We start from the raw sequence: 25,497 nt of genomic DNA on the forward strand, positions 1-25,497 counted from the left end.
TGCAAAGCACACGAAGCAGCTCCCACCGTCTTGATTTGGCCAGCGGTTTAATTAGAAAGACCCCCCACTATGATACCTTTCAACACTGACAGCAGAGGAATTCGCCAAGCATCGCCACACTGGCCCCCGCCACTGGTGAGCACATGCGGTGTAGAATGTGTGATGCAATGCAAAAATGTAAAAAAAAAAAAAAAAAAAAGGGCTCATTTCAATACACATTCTCTGTCGCCAGTTATTGACTTTGAAATATTGTGAATGTTAGGAACTAGCGCCGAGCCTATTAATCAGTTAAGACAAACAAAAAGGTCATTACACTATCTTGATGAAACACGTTCCTAATTAAACCACCCGTCATACGACTGAGAGATAATTTAGACTATAGTCCAAAAACGTGTGATATTACAAGCCGTAATATAATGTGATTTAACAGGAAGCATTGAAATTGCTTTTAAGAGGAAATGAAGAAGAAAGTATCAACATGGGCTCATGTGGACTTAATAGGAAATTGTGGAGAAAAAAATTATAATTTAAGTTTGAACTGGATTACTTTTTTAGCTGAATGAGCATTACTGCACCACCATTAAATCACTGACTGGGCATTCAAGCATACCAAATACAACACTAACAACCACAAAATCAATACTTTTTTTTTTTGTCAGGGCATATTTTCGCAATGTACACCATATCAACTATAGATTAGGCTACTCAAACCCTTTTACACACTAAGTGCCACCTAAAAAAAAAATACTGAGTGCTTCAAGTACCACCATACATGACCAAATTCAGAATCAGAAACGCTTTATTGTCCCTTGAAAGGAAATTCATGCTGCAACAGGAGTAAATAACATAGGACAGATTTTTTTTAAAACAACTAAAACTCAGATTCAATAAAAAAAAAATAATAATAAAAGGAAATATCATACTTGTACATACAATTGCTAACGTGTTCGGAGCTAATGCCATGAATAGACAATTAACATTAAAATATGGTAACATAGGATATATTTCTATTTGAGTGTTTAAGTCGACTAACTGAAAATTGAATCCAAAAAGATACTACTGTCTGCTACATTTGAACAAATATAAATAAATAATATCAAGTAACAAAACAAACATGTTCCCGGTCGCTACTCCGAGACTAATGACCTTCCCAAAAAACAAGACTTCCCGAGGACTCTGGAAAAGGTCACACCGGCATAAAGAAAACATTTCACAAAACAACCGCATGCATCCAACCATTATCCAATTTTGCCATTAGACAGATGTTACTTCAATGCCTATAATTTGCACATAAATATAAGTGAAGGTCATATCAGCAAAGTCACTGTGGCTATTCAGATATTATGGCACAATATACAGTGGATATGAAAAGTCTGCACACCCTTGTAACTTTTTTTTTGGGTCACATTAGTGATGGAGATTTTTTTTTAAAAAAAACGGGATGTGTAGATTTTATTTTTATTTTTACGGAAGATGATTAGGATTAGTGAATTTGAAAAAAAAAAAGGTTGGCAGGATTCTCACTTCATTCTCAGAATTCTGACTTTGAAGTGAGAATTCTGATTTAAAATCTCAGAACTCTGACTTTATTCTCAGAATTCTGACTTTGAAGTGAGAATTCTGACTTAAATCTCAGAATTCTGACTTTATTCTCAGAATTCTGACTTTATTCTAATAATTCTGACTTTATTCTCAGAGTTCTGACTTTAAAGTGAGAAGTCAGAATTCTGACTTTATTTTAAGAATTCTGACTTTATTTTAAGAATTCTGACTTTATTCTAAGAATTCTGACTTTGAAGTGAGAATTCTGATTTAAAATTTCAGAACTCTGACTTTATTCTCAGAATTCTGACTTTGAAGTGAGAATTCTGATTTAAATCTCAGAATTCTGACATTATTCTCAGAATTCTGACTATATTCTAAGAATTCTGACTTTATTCTAAGAATTCTGACTTTATTCTCAGAATTCTGACTTTATTCTAATAATTCTGACTTTATTCTAATAATTCTGACTTTATTCTCAGAGTTCTGACTCTAAAGTGAGAAGTCAGAATTCTGACTCTAATCTCAGAATTCTGACTTTATTTTAAGAATTCGGACTTTATTCTAAGAATTCGGACTTTAAAGTGAGAATTATGACTTTCGTCTCAGAAGATTAAAGTCAGAATCCTGCCAACTTTTTTCTTTTCTTTTCACTGGCCCTAATCCTCTTCCGTATTTTTTTTTTTAATACGACACTCCATGCAAGTCATTCGTCAAGATTATATTCAGTGCGCTCACAATATTCACAACAGCTCTTATCCATGCAGTCCCATTCATATCATTGCAAAGCAGCTAACAACGAGAATGGACTTGTGCTGTTCTAACTGTCTTAAAAGGCTTTGTCATCCGGCCCCGGCCACAATAGCACGCGTGCATCAACCCGGATTAAGTTCAATTAGCATGTAATTACATTGGCATAATGTTGCGCTCAGCAAACTTGATTTCTTTCAAGTGTTAGGTTATTGCCTCTTGCTTTGTGCTTTCCTGTTACAGCGCGTCTTAAGAAAGCAGGATGCACATCGCTTCATCCCAAGGGTTTCCCTTTCAAACGCACATTTGCCTTCTTGCACAGCACAAGGCACAATGACCACAACAATAAACAAGACTGTTGACTCACTCCCTGGCATCTTAAGAGACCACAAGAGCATAAACATTTAGTGCAAAAGGCTAAGTCGAGCGCAATATTATGTTCCGACTGGACTATTTTTCAGCAGAATGGGCATCCCCTGTAAATGGAAGAGCTCCTTGTGCATGCACGAGCTCCGACATGACACACTTTTAGTGGACATTAGGGAGGTTCAGCTCCATCACTCAGGTAAATATGACCAGTATCCGGATACACTGCCAACAGTGGCTTTGCTTCTCTTTTTTTTTTTTTAAACAGGAAGAAAAATCATATTTTGATCACATTGTAGCCTCTTACGCATTCTTAAAATGGCGTCTCATGGAAACATCTGCAGTGATCATTTCCAGTTGCTATTGCAATCAAATCTAAGCACAAAAAAAAGTGCATAAGACAGGATTAACGCCGACAGGGATCTTAATCGCTAAATGTGAAAACAGTCGGGGAGTCAAAATCTCCCACATCTTCATCTGGCTTTGCTTCTTAGAGCGTGAGATTAGACGTTAATATGATTCTTGGTTGTGAACACAACACAAAGATTTTATGATGGATATCATCGACAAACTAAATGCTACAAAGCTGCAAACAAACAAAAACAAAAAGTATTCAGTGATAAGCAGAGCGTTGAAATGATAAGTGTCAAAAAAGAATTTGGCAATAAAATCGGGTTGGGCGTGCCAGTGAATCATTCACATTTACGTTTTTGTAGTGAACAAATCTGCACTTGTTTGACATACGTTTGGCACAAGTCAGCCGCTAACATTTTTTTCTACAAATACCAACACATATTTTAAGGACACATTGATAGTAAGACAATGAGACCAACCTAACGTAATGTAACGTATAAGATCTCAGGTTACAGTCTAAAAAAGGGACCGTCCCAACTTTTGTTTGTTTGTTTATTGATCATATAACTGAAAATATTGTAACAGAAGTTAAACAAGAATTAATAGAAGAGAAGGCATATCAATAGTCAACGTTAATCACACTTTATAGGTTGAAAAGGGAGTATGAAAAAGTTAAAATGTATTAATTAATTAATTAAGAGAAAGCTTATCAAGTCTTACCCCTTTTTCTTGATTTATTTGGACTTGTTTCAAGTAAATACAATAATAGGTTTTTGAGTTATTCAATCAACCCAAAAAGTTGGGTCAAATGAATAACCCACTAAACAACCTAAAAAATTGGGTTTAAAAAAAAAATGTGTTAAACAAATAAAAAAAAAAAATTAAAACCAATTTCTTTTCTTTCTTTTTTTTTACTTCAACCGTTTTTAGACTGTAATGTGTGTATTGCCTCCATATTCTAGTACACACTAAATCAATGCTAGTTGTTTTCCTAATCCACTCACTGGGTAGCTGCGGATTTTGAGCAGATTGGTTTACTTTTACCCAAGGTTGGGTTAATTATTTTTGACCCAGCAGATTGGGTTCAGGATTTGATTTTGGTGGTCTGAAAAGTTGAACCTCGTCACCACGGAGTAAATTTTATATCATTTTCGTAGAACACATGGTGATGGCTGGATGGCTTAGTGGTTAGCTTACTCACTTCAGAAAGGGATTCGGGTTCAAGTCCCAGGTGTGTTACTTAAAAAAAACAAAAAACATTTAGCTATACATGGATATGTTTTACCCATTGTTAGATCAAAAATCATTGGCCAACGTGCTGGGTCAAATTCACAACCCATTGTGCTGGCTGTAAATAACCCAGCATGAACTCAGGCCCTTTTGGACCCACCACTGGTTACTTATTTCACCCAGTTTGGGTTACTTTCAACCCAGCAGTTTTAAGAGCGTATGCACTCCCTAAAGCTGCTCCTGATGAGACGACAAATGCGGTCGTCTTGTCCTCCACCTCTCCTGGTACGCCGGCCTGTCTCCTGGCATTTCTTCCACACTCTTGACATTGAGCTACGCGACACGGCAAACTCTCTGGCTATCACACGTAGTCTACAGATGCCACTAGCCATGAGGTCACCAGAAAAATGCTAAACTGGACAGAAATTAGCCAGTCTGCAAAGCAATCCCTTAATAGAGATTGTCTTGCTAACTGCTTTCCACCTGTTGTCTTGCCCATTAGCACAACAGTGGGTGAAATTCACAGGCATTATTGCTTCTTAACTGCACGACTGGCTAGCAATTACACTGCGATGATTATGTGTTACCTTTGTTTTTCACAGAAATATAAAATCAGTGAGACTTTAATGCACTTCTCCAACTGTGCACATTATGAAGTGCATGGCTAGCACTAAAAATAAGCTAAAAATAAGTGGTGCCCTTTAACTCATTCACTCCGAGATATTTTCACTGAAGCAATCCCCTTCGCTCCTGGCTATTTTACTATATTTTGACTGATTTAGCAAGGCCCAGATAATATTGTGTTCTATTGCTATAAAAACATGGAACCTACCAAATATCTGTTTTTGTTTTTCAACAATTAGCATTAGAACATAGCTAAGTTTCATCATCATTCACATATCTGAAAAAAGCATGCAACATTGCACTAAAAAAAATCTGCGAAACAGCGAGACCGTGAAAAGTGAACCGTGTTATAGCGAGGGAACACTTATTAATTTAAAAAAAAATATGCCCTCCTTTTTGACCATATGGAAGTGGCCACCCTAGCGCTAGCTAGCTCGCTAGCATCAGGTGCTAAAACCAAACTGTGGCAGGGTTTTTACTTTCTGGACCTGGATTTGCCACCTCTGGTGTTGAGTTCACTAAAGTCTGCAAGTCCAAAAAAAATAAAAAATGTCTGAGAATATTGTGTTGTATTGCTATAAAAACATGGAACCTACCAAATATCTGAAAAAAGGATATTTCTATCTGTTTTTGTTTTTCAACAATCAGCATTAGAACATAGCTAAGTTTCATCATTATTCACATATCTGAAAAAAAGCATGCAACATTCACTAAAAAAAATCTGCGAAACAGCGAGACCGCGAAAAGTGAACTGTGTTATAGCGAGGGAACACTTATTAATTTAAAAAAAAAAAAGCCCTCCTTTTTGACCTTATGTAAGTGGCCACCCTAGCGCTAGCTAGCTCGCTAGCATCAGGTGCTAAAACCAAACTGTGGCAGGGTTTTTACTTTCTGGACCTGGATTTGCCACCTCTGGTGTTGAGTTCACTAAAGTCTGCAAGTCCAAAAAAAATAAAAAATGTCTGAGTTTATGGTAGTAAAATCGGACCTTCAACCAACACTGATCATTTAATTAGCCATTGTTATAAAATATGCAATAATTACACGCAAAGTATGCATGATTAACTTTACAGCTTCATGTTGGGCCAATACTTAAATTTAGCGGAACGATGCACTCTCAGCACCATTTTCAGGGTTTATTTTAGCATATTAAATAAGTCATCTGCGGAATGTATAGCAAAGGCATTAACCTCCATTTGAAAACCATCACGGCAAACGTGACGGCTGAACGCTGACGTGAGGGATGATACGCCTCCGCAATATCGCCTCCCAGCTCTTATTTTCTCATCTATCTCTTTTCAAGGCCACAGTAAAATTCTCGAGGTACCTTAGCACTATAATAAGATTTATTTTCTTAAATAATGAGCTATTGGCTAAACCAAACACACCCGCTGCCTTTGTGTGAACAAGAATGCATTACAGATGAGCTTGCAGGTTATTTTGGGACACCCTGGGCTCCACAGTGCTTTAATCTTTTAGTAGGGTGTGTTGTCATGCTTTTAATTTGCTTAAATACTTGCTGTAGAATATAATGCTGTCAACAAAGCTACTTGTCCATGCATCACTGGTGTTTACCCACCTTGAAATGCTGAAATAACACGCGGAGTGATGTGGTTACTCCCGGGGAAGGAGATAATTATTCTCAGCGTAAAATGCAGCGGCAGCCGCTTCAAGAAACAAACCAGCCGAGTCCTCAGCCACAGCTACATAATAAATGCCCTTTTGTTGCATGAACGGCTAACTGAGATTTCAAGCATTAGCATTTCATTTCTTATTTGTTGACACCTGCGCACTGGCTAATGAGAGCCCGCGGAAAATAGAGGTGAGTTGTGGCCTGCAGTCAACTTGATGGGCACAATTCAAAATGTCACTAATCATGCACACATTGGAGTCAGCGTCTCATACTTTCAAAGAACAAGCTTCACATAAGTACCCTGAGGGATCATTTTAATTTAATTTAATTAATTTTAGTTCTGTTATCTATACTCAACAAAAATATCAACCAGAGGCACACCTTTGCACTAATCATGGTTTCTAATCAGCATCTTGATATGGCACACCTGTGAGGTGGGCTGGATTAGTGCTCACTATCACAGATTTAGACTGGTTCGTGAACAATATTTGCGAGAAATTATGATATTGTGTATGTGGAAGAAGTTTTAGATCTTTGAGTTAATCTCATAAAAAAATGGGAGCAAAAACAAAAGTGTTGCGTTTATGTTCTTGCTGAGTGTATATTGGGTGCAATGCCACTTCCCACCGTTAGATGGCAGCACACTTATTTAGTTTGAGACGGTGTACATTTCAAATTGGAAGAAAAAAACAGGAAGTATTTCAGCACAGTCTAGTTTTTGACTATCAATAGAATTGATCAATAATAATAACATTATATAATAATAATAATTAAAAAAAAAGCTATTTTTGTTTTGTTTTGCCTAAATCCTCTCCTCATGATGCAAATGGTTACTTTTTTTGTGTTTCGTGAAATATCTGAAAAAATGACATAGGCGATGTTGGACAATGACAGGGTGGATATTTTGGGCAATTTTTTAGCTTTTACATGGTGGACCTTCATTTGCAACATGATTTTGTTAGCAAGCTGACTATGTACTATTTAACAAAAACATTTCAAATTTTGGAAATTTTTTCATATTAACTGATATTTCACGACGGCAGGGTGGACATGTTAATGTGACATCCAGCTATTTGAAACACAAGTGTAAAAAATCTCATCTGCAGCTAACCACTGTTTCAGCCTCCATTAAAGAAAAAGACGGTTGTCAAAAATCTGACGTTTTCCTAAAGGGGCAGTTACCACATGATGACAGGGTGGACATTTTTTTTGTTAAATACCCTGTTCATAATGACCCAAAAAGTTATTTAGTATTACACCGTATTCGCCATTGTGCGAAAAATCCATGTCTGTGTGTAGCTTCTGAGAAAAGATAGAAGCATTACAAGCAATATCAAAGCAGGTGATGCTTCACTTTGAGATTACCCCCCTCACTAACCCCCCAGGGATTAGAATGCGCAGAACTGACCCCCAAGTGGCCACCCGTTGCATTCCTCTGAGTGCTCTTCATCCGTAATAGCAATTCGCTGCTGCTTTCATCTCTCAGGACCGAGCGGTGAGGCTGCTGCAATGCGCTTTTCTCATGATAATATTCACAAATATCAGCATTTCAAAAATGGTTATGCATTGTGTTTATAGCGATCATTTAAAGCAACAGTCACGTCAAATAAGAGGCAACCTTCAAAGCGGGAGAAAAGATAGTTTGCGTCCTGTTTGCGGAAAGGGGAGCATCAGTGGTTAAAAGCCCACTCAGAAGTCAGGAAGTGTGTTTTCCCCTCATGGCTCTCACGAGGAAATGAGCATCAAAGGTCCAAAATTGTCACATCTACGGCCTGCACATTGACTGAAAGAGTAATATGAGTGACAGCGCGCCATTTTCTGATTACATGCCTGACAGCTTGTGCTTATTGAAAACGATGGGGACAGATGTTTGCTCTCACTCGCATGCAATTACGTTTTGACTTCATGAAAATGAGAAATTAATTGAAAATGAAATATGGAATTTTTCCTAGAAATGCTGTTTGTGGTATTTGTTGTAATGATTGGCAGGCATGACTGATCCCATTACACTGCATGTGTTAACTGTACATTTTGGTGATGTTTTTGCTACCTGGTGAATACTCCCGAGTCAAACTTTTTAGGAAATAATAGGTGTATTTATATGTATTCATTTGTAGCTGTACTGCACCTAGCAATCACATTCGATGAATTAATTTCAAATTAGAAACAAAATAAATTATATAATAAATCAGATGAATCATCTCCTTAAACTATACAAAGTAACTACAGTTTAATTACCGACACACACAAAAATGCTGGGTTGTTTTCCTAACCCACTCACTAGGTACACTCTTAAACCTGCTTGGCCAAAAATAACCTAACTCGCTACTTAGGTCAATTTGACTCAATGTTGAGTTGCTGGGTTGTTTGGATACAAAATGACTGGCCAGCTACTTGGGTCAATTTGACCCAACTTTGGGTTGTTTTGTATAAAATATTAAAATATATATATTTTTTAAAACAGCCCAAGTAGCGGGTCAGGCCATTTTATACTTTTTTTTCTCCTTTTCTTTTTTTACCCAGCATTTTTAAGGGTGCGGCTGATTTTCAGCAAACTAGGTTAACCCAAGGTTGGGTTCGTTGTTTTGAACCAGCAGTTTGGGTTCAAGATTGGATTTGGGCGAGGTGAGGATATGAACCATTTTTGGCAGTGTGCACTCTTAAAACTGTTGGGCCAAAAAGGGGAGCGATTGACTACTTGGGTCAATTTGACCCAACTTTAGGTTGCTGTATCTAAAGTAAGCCAACTTTCTGGGTTATTTTGTAATGTACAATTTAGTTTTTTAGTTTTTTTTTGTAGAAAACCCAGAAAATTGGGTCAAAATGACCCAAATATTGGCTTGTGCCTTTTTCCTTCCTTCTTTTTTTTTTTTTTTAACCAAAATTGGGTTATTTTTTGACCCACAGATGTAAGAGTGTACTGTGTACTGACATTGAAGTAGATTTAATGTACACTCTTAAAACCACTGGGTCAAAACCAACCCAATTAGAGTCCATATTTGGTTGGACCAACCTGATAACTTGTGTCAATTTGACCCAACTTTCTGTGTTGTTTACTACAAAATAACCCCATTTTTATTTTGTGGCTAAAGCAACCAAGAAAAATTGTTTGTTTACAATATAGAGATGCCCTACTTGTATATCAGTTGTTGCCGTTTAATTTGACAGCTATCTTTATCTGTATGTATAAGAAAACGAATGAATGATGTTGTATAAATGGATCATGCGGCAGCACCCTTGGCACAAGCTGGCGGGTGCCTCCGGGTGACACAATGGATAACGTCAAAAAAGCTCGTCGGTGTACAACTACAACAGTTTGATGTCAACGGTGCAATTTTGCTTCCACTGTGTACATGCGGTGGTGTTGTGATGATCATGGGGGTTATGATTGTTGCAATCCACCGAGCCATTGTGTTCAATCTGCTGTCAGTTTCAATTATTGCTGTCTGCCCCCTCCAAGTGTATTTACACCATTTGAAAAAAAAAAAAAATCTTTATACATCAGTGTGTCTTTGTGTCTTAGCCTTCCAAACAAAACTCATGTAGTGCGGGGCGGGTCTTGAAGGTGCCCGCGTTTGTGCGTGTTGACCTCTCAGCAGACATATGATCTTCTGGCTGTAATTGGTCTTTATTCCATTTACTTTCTTATCTGCCAGCCTCCTGACAGTCAAAAGACAAATCGCCCATGTGTGCTCTAAGAGAACAAAGGACATGTAATCCAGCTGCACACTATCAGGTAAAATCGTGTTCACAAATCACTGGAACTAACGCGACAGGTGCTTTAATAAAAAGGAAACATGAAAAACAAGATGCAAGCACAATTGCAATCCTGGCTGTCAGTGTCAGGACACTTGTAAGCATGGCGAGAAAACAGGCTTCACTGTAATTAAAGCATCTTGTTTTTCTTCTCATTATTTGCAAAATAATGAACTTCATGTTCTCACATAACGATCATTATGTGAGATGTTTCCTTTTTTTCCCCCCCGTTGTCCCGTCTTCCTTCACAACTGTGGGAAAAATAATGCTTCCTCTCTATTATAATCAATGTAATTGCATTTGTGTGTTTTGCCCCAAGGCAAGCTTAACCCTCATGGAGATTGAAATGAAACATACATAATGTATAGAATGCGTGCACTTTTTTGGATTAGACCTAATACGGAAAGTAATTATAAGGAGAGCATTTTTAATTCAACACACTTATCACAGGAGACCTTTGAAAATGGCTCCGGCGGTGATGATGGAAGGTAAGGGTAATGTGTGTGGAAAGAGGAAGCGGTGAGGAGGAAGAGGACAGATAAGACGGGATTGCTACTGTCAAAGTGTCACTTGGATGCAGGTGGAAATCCGCCATCTCTAAAACAGGGATGGCTATACATCTCGCACCCTCCTAAAAACCTTTCTATAACAACCTGTTATCAGACAATGCTTGGGATTCATGTGCAGCCTATGAAACATGAATAAAAAGCCATAAGAGTCATTCAGCAACATTTGTTATTTCTAGCAATATCCATGAAGAAAAGAAACAGTAGATAACAGTATCACTTTGAAAAGACCTTCTTCCTGTTCCTTATCAATTGTCAGGCATCTTCAAATGCTGAGTAGTTTTACTTATTTCAGTTGGATTTTTTTTCTTTTTGACGGAAGGGAGGAAATGACAATGTGGAGTGAACATTTTTGACCGGCAAATACGTTAGAACGTATTTAAATATGCATTTACAAGTACGTTTGAACGTCCTTGTTAGCTAAATGCTAAAAATGTAGCATTTTTTCCCATAATGCCACGGGTTATTGACTTACCTCATGGAATTATGGGAAAAGATATTAAACGGAAATCATGCATTGGACAATTATTATAAATCATAAAAATTACAAATAAACAATGCTCACTTAATTTTCAAACGTATTGGTATAATGTATGTCAAAGGCAAAAAAAGTTGTTTTTTTAACTCATTCACTGCCATTGACAGCAATAGACGTCAAAAATTAATTTGAACTATTTCTATTAGTTTAACATTTTTTTCCCATTTTTGTTAACAAGTGTATGAAAGCCTAGAATTTTTTTTTGTACATTTAGAACAGATATAAAATTTGTAATCGTGAGTTAACTAGTGAAGTCACGCGAATATTTACAAATGCCCCTAATATTTTATCTTAAAAAAAAAATATATATATATTTTTTTTTTTAATATTTTTTTTTCTTTTTTTTAAAGAAAAGATTATTAAAAATTAGGGGCATCAGGCGATTATAATTTTTATTGTAAATAATCGCATGACTTCACTAGTTAACTCACGATTAATCAGAAATTTTAAATCTGTTCTAATACAATAAAAACAATTCTAGGTTTTCTTACTCTTGTTAACAAAAGTGGGAAAAAATGTTAAACTAATAGGTGCTTTAATAAAAAGGAAACATGAAAAACAAGATGCAAGCACAATTGCAATCCTGGCTGTCCTCAGTGTCAGGACACTTGTAAGCATGGTGAGAAAACAGGCTTCACTGTAATTAAATAAAATAATAAAAAATAATGAAATAGTTCATATTAATTTTTGACGTCTATAGCCGTCAATGGCAGTGAATGAGTTAATATGTGCATGCACAAGTCAATACTATATGGCAAGTACGTGCGAAAACATTCATGCATTGAACACTTAATAATAAATCCTAAAAATTACGAATAATTGTACGCTTACTTGATTTTCTTATCGGTATAATGTAGACTAAAGTCTAAAAAATATAGCTTTTTTGGGGGGTTTTATTTGTGCATGCGCAAGTCATGACCCCGTGGCATTATGGGAACAAATGTTGAATGGAAATCATGCACTGCAGACATAAAATATGTTTACATACTTAATTTATGAAGGTATTGGTATAGTGTAGGCCAAGTCAATACAATGTGGCATTATGGGGGAAAAAATGCTATGTTTTTAGCTTTTAGCCTACAAATACGTTCAAACGTATTTCCAGTCAAAAATGTTGACTCCATATTGGCAGTTCAACACTTCCGTATTTTATAGTTTAATATCACATAGAGCATAAAACATTCCCTGTAATTAACTCACTTGACATTATTTCCTCTGGGGATTTTTTTGTTTGTTCATAATTAGAACAACTTGGAAGACAACCGGTCGAACAGACCATATAAAGCTCAACGTTGGAGGTCCCACTGTACAGTATATTGATTAATACCCAATTGCAATACCATGATATTATCTTCATCAATAACGTATCGGTAATATGTGATATTATCATAACAGAGGTGAAGCGATTTATTGCACACATCTTGCCTTTGTCTGTGTGTGCCTTTATTTGTAGCACTGTTCATATTGTACCCAATTTGGCCACTTAGGGGCAGTGTGGTTCCACGCGGTCTCAATACACTGTTAAGTTGTAGCCACATTAGAGAGGAAAAAGTCACGATCAAGTTATTCCAATAAAAGTTTTTTTTTTGCAGTGTGGAGCCGTTCTTTTGAGTGATAAAAGTGCAGCGAGTAGCGCGCTAATTAGCATTAGCGGGTCAGACTGGAATATATCATTACAATTCCTTCTTTTTTTTTTTTTCTCGGGGAGAGCTCAGTATTGATCATTTGACATGTCATCATCATTGTTCTCCCTTTTTTTTTTTTGTATGTGTGTGTGTGCGTGTAAAAAAAAAAAAAAAGAATTCCCATACCGTTCACCTAAACCGAACACTTCAATTCACAAACAATTCACTTCACAAACAATTCCTTCTATCTAGTCCTCAAATCTATAGATTGAAACAAAAATCTTTGCGAATCAAATCATTTTGAATATCATGTTGCACAGCCTCGCTGCAATTCACGGTGCACATTTTAATGATATAAAGCTGTTAGCAGCGCCTTGATATTAAAATACTTTCCAAAATTAGCACAGCGTATTGACATCGCCATAAAAAGGAATAAAAAAGCCCTGATGTCAAGTCCGCAACAAATGTTCTGCTTGCTTTAGCGATTAAGTAATAAGCGTTGCGAGGTGAGTGCTGTAGAGTTAAAGTCGCTCTGCTTGTAAAAACGCTGCTCCGGTCAACGGTTTTGGACTTTTAATGCAAGCTGTATTTTCAGCGCCGAGTTGACATGTGGGAATTCACAGTCGCTTTTTTTTGCAGCACCGGCGGTGACAACACGAGTCTGCGGCTTACACATCATCAGACAGTCGGGCCGAGATTTATACGTGCCGCACGGCCTGTCTGCGAATAGCAATTTGGGCGCATTCACCCACTTAGAGCATCGCACAGACTTGAATTTGATTGTAATTAAAGTCAATGAGTGATGCAGCTTAATATGTAAACATTTTATTCAAACCAGCAACACTGACTTTCTGTAATTGCGAGCAGCTACGAGTGAAGAGGTCACAAGTTTACAGATCAAAACCTCCCGTAATAAATATTACATTTATATTGCGTATTCGTGATGGTAATATTGATGCTTAATTAGTTCTGTTCTGTAGAAGAGGCTGCACTGAATCGTAATAAATTGCTGTTTCATAAGTCAGATTTGGCTGGAACTAGCAAAAAATAGTCCGCCTCACAAGAAATGAATACAAAATGAGAGGAAAAGTTCAACGTTACATTTTGTGTTTGGAAAATCATGCTCAAGGTGATAATGAATTCTATAATACCACAAAGAATTTGTACTTTTCCACTTCCAGTATTGCTTCTGAGGGATATTGTTTAGGGTTGCAAATGTTTGCTACCATATATTCCACATTGGACCTACTACCAAATGGCATGCGGACCAGTACCACAAGCATGGAGGACCAAAACTGCCAACATTTAAAATAAAGAAATGAATAAATAAATTAATGGATAAAAGTGTGTGGGGGGGGGGAATGAATATAAAAAATATTTTAAAAAATTTAACACAAAAAAATATATATATAAATGGAAATAAAAACAAAAAAATGCATTTGAATAACATTTCATGGCAGATTTCATGCTGGCAGAGGCTGCAGCATGAAATAAATACATTTTATTTTATTTTGTTTTTATTCATTGATTGACATTTAATTCCATTCATAGACTTACTTTTGTATTAAATTCCATATTTATTTTATTTTTTTATCTTATTTTTTTATTGTATATATATATATGTGTGTGTGTTGTTTTTATTTCCATTTATATTTATTTTTTGTATTTAATTTTGAATTATATTTTTATATCCATTTTTATTTTTACATTTATTTATTATGTATGTATTTATTTATGTTATCATTTCTTTTTTAATTTGGGCAGTTTTGGTTCTCCTCACGCAAATGGCTCACAGACTGGTGCTCGGGTACCCATGGTATGAACAATGTCTCATCCTGTAGCAGTATCTGCTATCGCCACTGTGCAATATTTTCAAAACTGAAGTCACACGTCTAATCTTGATAACGAAAATGTCTTCAGGAGCTGCGAGTTTATTTCTTGACAAAAGTTTTTGCCGTTCCCGTGGATGACAACTGCGGAAGAGATTTCAGCGTCCTCGCCGCTGATAGGAAACAACATTCTTCACTTCGCTGCTCCATTTCCTGCAGGCCGCTCTACTTTCACACACTTTATTCCGTGCAGCTCAAGTTGAGGTCTCTTCCGTTCCTGCATGACTTTGGGGTCTACGTCTCGGCACCGAGAATCCTCGCACGCAGATAGCGTCCATCAAGAGTGTGTTTACAGGCTCTCGAGCTACTACATGAAGTGCAGAAGGCAACTCGCATACTTCACATTTCAAGTGTCCTTCACCATCACGGTTACGCTACAAGAACGCGACTAAGACATAAAATGGAGAAAATACGATGACTTTAACGATGTCTGCTTATTATGCCAATTACAACGGCGACTTAATAACTTTCTTAGCTTAGCTGAAGAAGGCCGATGTCAGATAGGAGACAACGCAAATTTCATTCTTGAGGATTCATGTTGTTCGCATTTTGATGTGTTCATGAGCAAAACACAATGGACAGAAAAGGTTCATAAGAGACATTCGTATAAAAATCAGTAACGTAAGTGGAAAATAATTTGCGGTGCTTTATAATGAAAGCTCAAGAAAAAAAACTTGAGAATCCAGCTTACTACATTTCTAGCTAATACAACTGTACAAGGTTTGATTCACAGCAGGTAACCCAAAACGCTGTTTTTTTTTTGTTTTTGTTTTTTTTATAGAACAGCACGGCTTTAATCAACACTTCCAATCTCGTCACTTTGGCTGACACTCCAATTAGTTTGCGGTTCACCTACTATTGCTACCCTGCACCAAGAAAGTGTCGCCAATAAAAACAATCAAAACGCTTGTTTGTGTGGTACTAGATTAGGTAGACTGTATTAGATCATTGCTGTGAGTAGGATGAAGTTCAGGCAATAATTGATGATCAATTTAAGCAGAAACATACTCAACATAACATCCTAAGCCTAACTTCAAAATAAAGTTGACCAAATATAGTAATGCATTGACGGCAAATAGCCTTAGTATACTTTTACTTTGAAGTTGGCCCACGTTGTGGCGTGATTAGCTCGCTCCACTTCCATTTTAGCCGATTTTCTTTATCATAGTTCTGATCGACATTGTAGTTGCGACCAACATCAACACAACTCTATCCCAAATTCATATTCAATGGCTAATTTCGGATGCTAAGAAACCGCAAATGAATGACGCTGTCATTGTACGATACGGCAGAAGTCTCCGTGGTAAGTGGCTAGCGGCTAACTGTTAGCATTACCAACGAGTGGCTGATAGCTGTAAGTGAGTTTGACAGCTGATCGCTTACTTGAATTCTTTTTCAATTTTCTGGACCAAGGCTACTTTGTAATTCGCTCTCCAAGTTTAAAGGAAGGGAATGTGCCGCAAATTGCACTTTGAGGTCTTTTCATAAATAATAAAAATACATGAAAAAATAGAACTTCCTCATTCATTTTATAAAAAACAACAACATTCACCTCAAAATGTAAAAAAACAGCCGTTTAGACTGTAGGAACACAACTTTAAGCCATTAATACTTTATTTTACACATGGCTCATATATACAATAAGAATGTTTCTGCCTCATATTGCACTTAACTCTTTGACTGCCAAAAACGTTAAATGACGTCAAGTAAAAACCTACGGAGGGCCGCCAAGGATGTTAAAAGACGTTCTCCAATTTTTTTTATTTTTTGGGGGGAAACGGGTGGAGGAAAGCCTTGCCCAGCTGTGGTGAAAGTTTCAAGCAGATATAGTTAGCCTAATGACTATTTTTGGCCCCTAGATGGCAGCAATGACTCTCTTTTGACAAGATTGGGTAGGCGTCAGTAGAAGACGTGAGGCGGAGCTAGAGGGGACATTGGCTGGGGAAGGGAAGAGAACATGGCGACCGGTTGCAAGCAGCTCACGCTTGAGCAAGACGAAAAGCATCGACCAACGCTAAAGAGCGCATTGATGACGACGATGATCATCATCGATGATGATGATGGTAACTCCGAGGTTGGAAGCGTTGACGCGGCAGTAGAAGACGTGAGGCGGATCTAGATGGCTGAAGAAGCGAACAATGGCGACCGGTTGCAGGCAGCTCACACTTTCAAAGACGAAAGGCATCGACCAACGCTAAAGAGCACATTGATGACGACGATAATCATCATGATGATGATGGTGACTCCGAGGTTGACGCCGAAGTTGGAAGCGCTGACGCGGCGGCTATGACGACGTCATAAAGGTTCACGGGCTAGCGATGCTAACACCGGAAAACGCGGAGCACAACCGAGCACGCTCAGGCGGACGCTCAGGCGGACGTTCAATCGGACGACGAAGAGTGCCCGGAGCCCAATGCATATTCATCGGAGGAGTGGGTACAGTCTGCTACTTGCTATTCCCCGGAAAAAAAGGCCGTCAAGAAAGTGTAACGTCAGCACGCGAAAGGGACAATCGGTAGTGAAACTACTCTGTTGTGCAAATCCTGCTCTCTCTCCTTGCGCGCAGGAGAGCGTTACAAAAAGAAAAACTGTATTTGAAACATCCACATAATTGTAAATAGTACCACAGTTGCACACATTTGTAAATAGTTTGCGAAATTGTTTTGTCAAATTGTTACACTGTTGAATGGAAATAAACGTATTTTGCAATCTAAAAACACTTTTTCATTGTTGGTGGTGGTGTATTACAGAAGTAAAGCACTATTTAGGAGTTTGTGGCATCATTCATGGACAAAAAGAAGTGTACAATTCACTAGAGTGCATGAAATAACATCGTTTCACAAAAAACGTTTTTTTTCTGATGAAAGATGAGAGTTCAATCTTTCATTTGGTAGTATGTGTGTTTCCATAGTCCAAACACATAATTTTCTGTGGACATTGAAAGATCAGTCAAAATGCTTAAACGGCTATATTAGACATTTTGATTATTATTTTTTTATTTAATGGAAAAAGCGCTTTACAAAATAAATGAAGGCAAAGTAGGCTACTATTTATCTTCTTCTTTTTTTTTTTTGTCGATCCGTGACTCAAATCTGTGATCCGATCCGAACCGTGACTTTTGCGATCCGTTGCACCACGAGTACCCACCCCTCGCCCAAAGTCATCTGAGATAAACTCCAGCTCACCCGCAACCCTAATGGGGCCAGTTTCGAAAACAAATGGCTGGCTGGCATTCAATCTCAGCTCCAACTTGTGCAATAACGAGTCGACTTAAGTGTTTTTGTCCTTTCAAGGCGCCAAGAGACACCACTCACCCGTCACTGGTGAGCTGGAAAATCACCAAAAGAGGATTTGCTGTGATTTCACACCACCGCAACACTTTTAACAGGTTCAGTCACTTTGTGAGTTCAGGTTGAAAATGCGCGGTTTACTAATTGCCAATGAAGTGTTTTCCATTTGAACACGTTATCTAATGGTAGCAATAGCCGCCGACGCTAACCAATCGGCGGCTTTTGTTCTTGACGCAGATGATGTGCGCAAAGGCAAATTCGTAGTGAATCGTCAGCCTTCCCCCGCGGCCCCAGTGGGGAGCACATGTCACATGCAGGCTTTTCACACAGTCTGTTGGACAGAGCAGTCTGGCACACAGCATATCTCTTTAGTTACTTTATCGTGCCGTGAGGTGTTCCTCACGGGACGGCAGCACTTGTCAAAGTGCATATTGCGAGACGTGTCCGCACGGCAAGCCCCCATCGCCCCTCCAATGATTTTGTGACCTTTGTGGAATATGCTTCATTTAAGTGAGAGGATCTTTTAATGGTGGCTGTAAAGTTTGCCTCCTTTTTATACGAGCGGAAAACCAGTCGGGGAGTATCAGCGTCAGATGGACTGCGCCGTCGACATTTCCTATAAACTACAAAAGTATATGAAGTCATCTCAAATTGCTTGGGCTTCTTCCGCTTTCTGATGGCAGAGCTTTCTAAATCCAATATTCATATATTTCCAAGAGAATAAAAAAAGGGACACAGAGGCCCTAATTACATTAGGCCCAGTACGCTAAGGGTAATATTATTTGACGTCTGACTATAGTTGCATTTTTCATTCCCTCCCACATGGTATGAATCAATTAGGATCGTGCTGAGAATCCTCTAACAAGACCTCGAGGCAGCGCTCTGAGGAGATCGCTGAAATTCGTGTTAGGGTGAATGCTGCATTCAAGACAACTGGGACAGTGGAAAATTCAAAGCCTCAAACATATTTGAATGCATTTTCTTGATCGACCATGAGGAAAATGAATGATCAATCACTTGCTCCGTTATATTATAGTTATGGATATCAGTGTGATATCATCTCTGCATGAAAAGTTATTCACACAAAATAAATAGGGGCGTCAGGCGATTACAATTTTTTATCGTAATTAATCGCATGACTTCAATAGTTAACTCACGATTAATCAAAAAATCTCATATCTGTTCTAAATTTGCAATAAAATATAAAAGTGGAAAAAAAATGTTCAACTAATTTAAATATGGCTGCATCTTTTAGTCATTGATACAGTAATTTCATAATAATTCATAAAATTGAGTTAAAATTAAAGATGCACTGTAGGGTAAAAAGTGTGATATTGATTTCTTTTGAGGTCATTTTTTTCTGCCACTAGATGGCATAATTGCATCAATAAGACATTGGTGACAGATCAGTACATTTTTCTTTTCATATTAAGAGCTATCTAATCTTTAACATGGAGTAACTTGTAAAATTCTGCAATTTTTGTTTTTAAATCGTAAAATACAACTTAACCCCAAGTCTCCACAAATATATGCATTATAATTATTAAATTTATTACTGCTAAATTTTGACGTGGACGTGCCTGCTGCGTTGCAACTGGAATTGCCCCAGTACAGGTTTTCCAAACAAGTGGTGGTCATTAATCGCACGTTAAAATAAAAAAATAAAAAATAAAAAATAAAAATAAATAAATAAATTAATTAAAAAAAATAATAAAAATAAATAAATAAATAAATTAAAAATAAAAAAATTAAAAAGTGGCGATAAAGGAAGTTCAAATTAACGCACTAAGTGCTCTTCCTACTCTTTCTAACGTGCATTTGCTTTCCTGCAATTGAGGTTAATCGAATGAACCAATTATTTACTAAAAATATTCCCAACAAAGAAAACAACAGTTACTTCCAGCTGCTAACATCTGCCACTTTTGTGCCCACTCGAAAAAGAGCTCCATGCTAAAACTCATCTCCACTGAAGCGGAAATGACTCTCCAAGGACACAATGGCTCCCTCCCTCAATCCCACTCTTGTTGTTATTACACTGGGGTGTACACAATGAAAAGACAGCAAAGGCAGTGAATGTGGCAAATACGGCAATCACGTCTTAAAAGGCGGCGCATTCGGCTGTGCGGCTCGCCCGGTGCAGCGGGATAAGAGCCTTGTGTGGGTCACCGCGTGAGCCGTACAATTGCAGCCATTACGCGCCTCACGCGGAGAGGAAAAAAAATTTGCCGAAAGAACACATAAACCGATATTTGCATTTGTTTTAATAGGCAGAAACATACTTTTAACAGGAAGTTTGGGATGGGAATGACCAGAGTAGCTCATGATCAGATATTTGTATATTATATATGATGTGATATCGAAAAAGGAAATTCTACCATGACATCTATGTAACACATTTTAATGCAGTGACAATATTAAAAAAAAAAAAAAAAAAAAGATGTTTATGCATCGATATTATACTGTAAGGGCGGAGCAATTCATCAAAATGTTATCATCATTTTGATCTTGGCTTCTCGCCATCATAAAAACATGATCATCGAAGAAAAACAAGTAATGTGCGGAAAGGTGCCGTGTATTTATATGCCACTTCCTTATTTTATTATTATTATTTTTTTTTTAATCTGGAGAGCTCAGTATTGTTCATTCGGTAATTTTACCGATTTGACATATCATTGCTCTCTTTTTATTTTTTTATTTTAAATTTATTTTTATTTTGTATGTGGGTGAGTATGTGTATGTGCATGTGCGTGTATTCATGAGTTCACCTAAAACCTATTAAAAAATCCCATACCGTTCACCTAAACCGAACACTTCCAGCCAGAGTCGTGAGGCCGTCAGGAGACCCGAGGAAGGATCAAAGAAAAGAAAGGAAAGTGAAATCCAGCACCGACCAGACACCACCCACCACCCACCGGGCCACCAACCAAAGTCCTTCACCAACCCCAGAAACATCCAAATTCCAACAAATCAGGGAGACCTCAAGAGACCAGAGGAAGGACTAAAGGAAGGACAGACGAAGCAGAGTGAGATCCACAGACACCAGCCTCCACCGATTCAATGACCAGAGGAAGAAGCAGATTGTGTCTGAGTTTCGATAGATGCTGGTGTGGTGGATCTGGCAACTTCCCGTGTTTCCAAGTCCCCTGAATGTCCCTGTGGCGTATGTTCATATGCGTTCCCTGAGTGCGCTTTATGTTGTTTATTGACATCACAGTACTGTAAAATTAAACACACGATGCAAAGAATTACACAACAAGAAACAGTTGGTTTCCGGTACATCGCTAGCTTAATGCTTAGCACTCACTGGATAAATCTTATTGATCGGCTAGCAAAAATTAGCTTTAAAAAAAATCATGATATTATTTGACATTTTCTTCGAATAATGACTATTTACACACAAACACGGTAGCAACACATACAGACAGGCATATAATAATACTCCTAATCTGTGAAAAATGAGTAATATTAATAAAGTTTGCCACATTCTACTGTACTTATCTTCATGTAAGTGTAACTCCATGTGTGCACCACACTGCCCCAACTGGCCAAGGTGGGCACAGCAGGAACAACAATTTGTTGTTTTAAATTCATTGTTTTTTTTGTTTTGTACTTGTTCATTTATTTTTCTGGTTATTCTTTAAGTTTTGGTAGCTGAATAAATACAAAGTTTTGAAATCAATGAATAATCATGTTCATTAATTGTGATTTCAATGACACTCAAAATAATTGTGTTTATTATGTTTTCTGTAATTGATCAGCCCACTACTGTAAGAGATATTTCGTAATATTGATATTTTGAAGTCACCAACTATTAAAAACACACACATAAAACTATTTCCAAATCAAATGTTTGGCAGGGCTCCCTAAAACTTTTTCAAAAGAAGCTTGATTATAAATTATTTGGAATACAGATCCCTTTCCTCCATTACCTGATGTTAAAAAAAGGTCTCGCTTGGATGTTTTTACTTTTTCTATTTGCAGGTAGTTTGTGCAACTTCTTACAGCAGCTTTATCTGAATGCCTGCAGGTTGCCTGAATTTAAATGTGCTGTTTGTATCTGTGTGTAGTGCAGCTCTATGGCTGGGTTATGTTAATTGACTCCCAGCATGTGGTTTTGTGCCTGTCTAAGATTACGAGGAGAAAAAAGACAGACTTTGGGCTGTCTGTTCAACCGTGTCGCTTATTTTGTTTCTCAGGTTTTCTTCTACCCTGGATGTTAACGCTGCTGAAAGACAGTTTCATGAGTGAAATGAAGCCACGGCACTTTATTATGCAGCACAGTTTTCAATTTTATATAAGACAACACAGTGCAGCCCCGGGAACAAAATCATGTCTGGTGCAATTATGGTGTGTAAAACATAGGTTCAACCAAGCCTAGCCTGAGCTATTATGCTCATTTTAGATGATTTAATCAAGCTCGGCTGCTGCACAGACAAGGTGGGTATTAAAATGAGCAATGCAAATGATATGTGCATTTGACTTATGGAAACAATTTAAAAATTAGTCAATCAAGATTCATATAACAGTAATTTGTGAATTGGCCTTACCAGATATAGATATCTATCGATATATGGTTTACTGTGATCATATCTCACATCCCGCCCCCGTAGCGCATATACTTGTAAGGGCTCCAGTGTAGTAATGGAAAAAAGTGCTCGGCTGCACTGCCACATCCGATGCATCATCTCAGCGCAAAAAGATGGAGAGGCTGGATGAGCCACCGAATATCATCGCGACAGATTGTGCGTTGGAACCATTTGGACTGGCTGCCGGATCTGCTTTGTACACACTTCTGATAGCAGAGACAGAGTGCGAAAGGTCAGAAAATAAAGTACAGCCCTCAATCTTATTGTGGCACCAGTCGCTGAACTTTCCCGCCCGTCAGTCGTACATCTCGCTTTGCTTTGCTACACTAAACCCTTCCTGTTGTCAATTCCAAACTGACAGGAGCAGCAATGGCGGAATCAGGAGCAGTTAGCATTAAATCACAATCAAGTGTGTGAGGGGGGTTAATGGAGCACAGTCGTGATGGGAGCTGACATCATCTTGCCGCTGAATGCTTATAATATGGGTTCGGGGCCGGGCAGTGCACCGGGCGGCATACGTGTTATCCACCACACATGGACGGTGGGGACAGAATCACTTAGCAGCACCTGCACAAGAGTGGCCTTTTGACTGCCACAGCATCTATTGCAGGCATGGGTGTGGGCACTTGAGAGCACTCGTACCACCAACACAAATCACCATGAACGGCATATTGATGAGAATATGAGAAAGTGTGAAAATGTGCACAGACTCCTCCTTAATGGGGACTGCAACTCTCATTAAATGTGTTTTGGTTAAATATGTTAAAAAAAAATGATGTCACCTAGTGTAGAGCTGGAGAGGTATAAGCAGATGGGAAGACTCCGGGGGGGATACAAGCTTGAGAAAAATAAAAATAAATATATACAGTATATTCTCAGCTAAGCAATCTTGGGGCTATGTTCAAGGCAAAATGGATCGATTTTTAGCTCCTATGATAAGAGCCTCGGTGTGTTACGATTTGTGGTATCTGCGAGGCTGCATGTGAGCAGAAACACTTGACCTTGCCTCTCATGCTATCATGCTATAGCTTCGTGCGTAAAGTATGTATGCTGTCATTGAGTTGGGTGCCGGACGATGGATGGATGGATGGATGGATGGATGGATAGATAGATAGCAATGTCAATTGCCATAGATAGATAGATAGATAGATAGATAGATAGCAATGTAGCTAGCTAGCTTGCCATGGATAGATAGATAGATAGATAGATAGATAGATAGATAGATAGATAGATAGATAGATAGATAGATAGATAGATAGATAGCAATGTAGCTAGCTAGCTTGTCATACATAGATAGATAGCTAGATAGATAGATAGATAGATAGATAGATAGATAGATAGATAGATAGATAGATAGATAGATAGATAGATAGCAATGTAGCTAGCTAGCTTGCCATAGATAGATAGATAGATAGATAGATAGATAGATAGATAGATAGCAATGTAGCTAGCTAGCTTGTCATACATAGATAGATAGATAGATAGATAGATAGCTAGCAATGTAGCTAGCTAGCTTGCCATAGATAGATAGATAGATAGATAGATAGATAGATAGATAGATAGATAGATAGATAGATAGATAGATAGATAGATAGATAGATAGATAGATAGATAGATAGATAGATAGATAGATAGATAGAAAGAATAGGATATGATAGCTAGCGAGCTAGATAGCTACAATAGCTATCTATAATATTTAGCTAGAGAGCTGGATAGGGCTACCATGCTACATACCTAATAGATATAATATAGAAGGTACCTGTAGATATCAATGATAGCTACCTAGCTAGACAGATAGCTACGATACAATAGCTACGATAGTTAGCTAGCTAGCTAGGATGTAGACCGACGGACAAACAAACAGGCAGCCGACCAGTCACAAAGTAAGTTAAAAAGTACTACTGCACCTTGACTCGAGATTGTAGGTGTAACATGGAGGATGTTTACACTTTTTTTTAATTATGCACCATCAAAATAACAGTGCAGTCAGATCATTTTGCTTGTCGACGTACACGGGAAATGTGCGATACGCAACACAAAATTTGATGGATTACACCTGGTGAGTGACAATTCCAGAGCAGCGAAGACATTTGGGTGTGTTATTGTAAGCTCTTTCTCCAGAGGTATTCTATTGAATTGAATTTACATGCAGGCTTTCCAGTAATTATCTGACAGAGCGGGAGAGAGAAAGAGAGAGAGTGCTTTAATTGGATATTTGGCCCCTCTGGATGTGGACTGAAGCATGCAGCAGCATCATTAGATTCTCTCATCAGACTCTAATTTGAGCCCTGAATGGCCACTCCCCACTGTGCTCCACACACTTAAAAGTGCAGCAAGTCTGGGTGAAGATATTTTACTGTATATATCTGCCCTTTTTATTAGCACAGACTCCAATCGGAATGTCCTCTTTGTCTGGTCGCATCACGTTCTGATGTGCTTTTCCCTAAGTTTGCCCACTGAGTAGAATCATTTTGTCTCATCAGCTTTCCCGCCGACACATCATTCAATGTAAAATAGCACAGCAGGACCCGATATGCCCACATCCGCGTTGTCCACATCTGCACGCATAAACAATCGAATAACCCCCGAGGGTTGTCCTACTTATTGCCAAACGAGCGAGCTGTGAGGATGATTTTGGCTGCTGGTTGCAGACGACGCAGATCGGCTCCCCTCAGGCTTTAAGAACACAGCTCAGATGAACCCTGTCAACTCCATTACCTGCTGATGTGAAATGAACTCACGACCTTT

This window comes from Vanacampus margaritifer, chromosome 10 (genome assembly GCF_051991255.1).
Source record: "Vanacampus margaritifer isolate UIUO_Vmar chromosome 10, RoL_Vmar_1.0, whole genome shotgun sequence".
In the NCBI taxonomy this organism is placed as follows: domain Eukaryota; kingdom Metazoa; phylum Chordata; class Actinopteri; order Syngnathiformes; family Syngnathidae; genus Vanacampus; species Vanacampus margaritifer.